Consider the following 2,864-nt stretch of genomic DNA (forward strand, 5'->3'; position numbering starts at 1 on the left):
GCAGGGGATGGTGGCGAACCCTGCTGTACTCTTTCACCACAACTTTCTCTCACTCTTTCTTCCTGTTTCTGTTGTGCCTGTAATTCAAAGGGTCAGCCTTGTCACACTTTGTGTCACGCTGAATATCCCCGAGAACTACGTTAAGGGTACACGTGTCTGTGGAGTGCTCAGCCACTTGCACGTTAATTTCACGAGCAGGCTGTTCCGTTGATCGGATCAACTGGAACCCTCGACGTCGTAAGCGACGGAGTGCCAACAACATGAGTCAACTGGTGAACAATAGCGTCGTTGGTTAGTTTTTCCAGTTGAACAGTTATTGGTTGGTCTGATAAAAATCTGCAATAGCAAAGGATTGTCTGTGAAACTCACGCAAAATAAATACAATAGTTTATTTCATACACTGAAATACAGTGATATCTATGATAGAACAAACTATGAACAGGCAATTACGAGGCATCAAACTAATTTATAACACATTTCTATAACACCCTGAAAAGAGAACAAGGCTATATAAATAAATATCAATATAGCAGGAAACCAAGAAATGTCCGGAAGATGAAAGATCCAAGTGATTTGGCACAGACGGGTAAACTCCAAGATGAGGTAGAAGTCCTTAGTGTTGATTTTGCCGTGATAGGTAAGTAAAATCCATGGTGTCACTGCTGAAAAACTCGTGCAACAACAAGTAAATTAGGTTGTGAATTTTATCTCGCGTCTAGTTTTGCTAAGAGAAAGAGAGAGAGTGTGTATGTGTGAGGGAGAGAGAGAGGGGAGGAGTGGGTGAGATTGAGAAAGCCGGACGATAGCCAATTTAGTTCTTTTCAAAACCATATGGTATGGCCATAGCTGGAATTCTTTTGATCATAAATTTGTTAGATCATGGTGAATTGGCATTAAACAACAGCAGTAAATATTGTCAACAATACGGGCACCATAATGGCTTACAAACTGAGGATTTCTGCTCAATTTCCTGTCGATCGACAGTTTCTTCTCTTATATTTTCTTTATCCCTCCTTCTACCCCCATTTCTCTTTCTCTCATTAAATGGTTATATTTCCATTTTATATTTAATATATCATTCAACATTTCCGATATGTTATCGTTATACATACTTCCATATGTAATTGTTGACATGACCGGAGTTTACAGTGTGACAGACATCTACCCATTCATCCGTTCCGTCTTTATATGTCTCTTTATTCTGTCTGCATCAATGGTTCCCAAACTTATTTGTCGCAGAAACCATTCCTATATTTTGTTCAGAATATTAATGCATCTAGAGTTATTTCCCTTGCCCTGCAATCGTTTTTCAAATACATTCGTTTTCTTTTCCTTACATGTAACTTCGATATTTAAAAATACTTTTTCTGTTCCTGGTGAACCTAAACATATAACTGGTATGTATTTCTTCAATTTATACCGAGTGATCAAAATTAATATCGTCTTTATTGAACACAGGGTGTTTTTTCCTACTGAACATAATCACACATAACTGTTTACTGAAGTGGATTCCAAGAAAAAATTCTTGGCCTTCTGCAAAATAAGGTATCTTAATAAAATTCGATAAGAATATATTTCATAATAAAAAAAAAATTATATTCACCATTTTCAAAATAATACATTATTACATGCTTTTTATATGAATAAATCCTTTCCCTGAAAAATATTTTTTGTTTCATTTAATATTGTATTAAACTTAGAGTGACAGCAGAGTCGGTTCTAGGTTTGCCGGCGCCCCGGGCGCGAAATTTTTTTCCTATGAGAGTTTCGGACCCCAGTAATGAACTCATTTGCATACAGCCAATCCGTTTTTCCTGTCTAGTCAGCACCGTGCATTCCTTACTCTTTCCCAAGAGCCAAGCGACAGTTTTATGTGTGGGAGGTAAATTTTATGTGCATCTGTTAGCTTCTGCCACCCTTGATATTCAGCCTCATAGGACCTTTATAGTTTGTTGTTGTTTCCATCAAGAAGAAGCCACGTTACAAATGGAGATGCATTCAGAGATTTTGTGTATGGTTTTGGATAAAACGTATGCTACAGAGTAGGATCAACGAATTCAATCGATTATAGCCCAATATAATCAAATGTCATTCTTCTTTTCATTTTTTTTAAACTTGAAACTTGATTTTAGATTAATGGGTTGTTTTAGAGAGTTGAGAAGAAAGTGGAGCTAAAATGGTTCTGGACAAAAATTGAAACCGTTTGTGCTTTTTTCTCTCTCTCTCTCTCTCTCTCCCCCTCTCTCTCTCTCTCTCTCTCTCTTCAGCTCAAGACCAAGAAATGAACCATTATAATAAAGGACTAATGGTTCAGTGGATATTTTTGTTAGTTTCTCTACCAAAGCCTCGATATTTTGTTGAGAAGTAATTATATTAATCTCTTGGGAGAAAGGAACAAGGATGTGTCGTTTCCATGTGTTTCTGCAAAAGCAACAACGACGAAATCCAATTGTAATTATTTCAACTGGGAAGCGACACCCGGTCGTGATCAAGGTTAATTCGAAATTGTTACAGTGGCGTCAAAGAGTTTATTCGCAACGTTTAATCACCAAGAAATCTCTATACATTGTTATTTTATCGTCTTCATTTTGTTCGTAGAATGAAAATAGTATACTATGACGGTAAAAATTGAAATAACTGAACAAAAATCATTTAAAAATTTGGCTACAATAAAGTCTGAAGAAAAAATATCACAAATAATAGTTAACATTTAACCTTTGAACTACGTTATTAAATTTCGTGGTCAGTCTCTAAATGGTGTTAATTATCCACCAATTTTTTTTTTTTTTTTTTTTTCTTTCTGTGATACTTTTTACAGTATCTCCTGGTGATACAGTTTTCATATCCACCATTAAAAGTATTTG

This window comes from Octopus bimaculoides, chromosome 6 (genome assembly GCF_001194135.2).
Source record: "Octopus bimaculoides isolate UCB-OBI-ISO-001 chromosome 6, ASM119413v2, whole genome shotgun sequence".
NCBI lineage: Eukaryota > Metazoa > Mollusca > Cephalopoda > Octopoda > Octopodidae > Octopus > Octopus bimaculoides.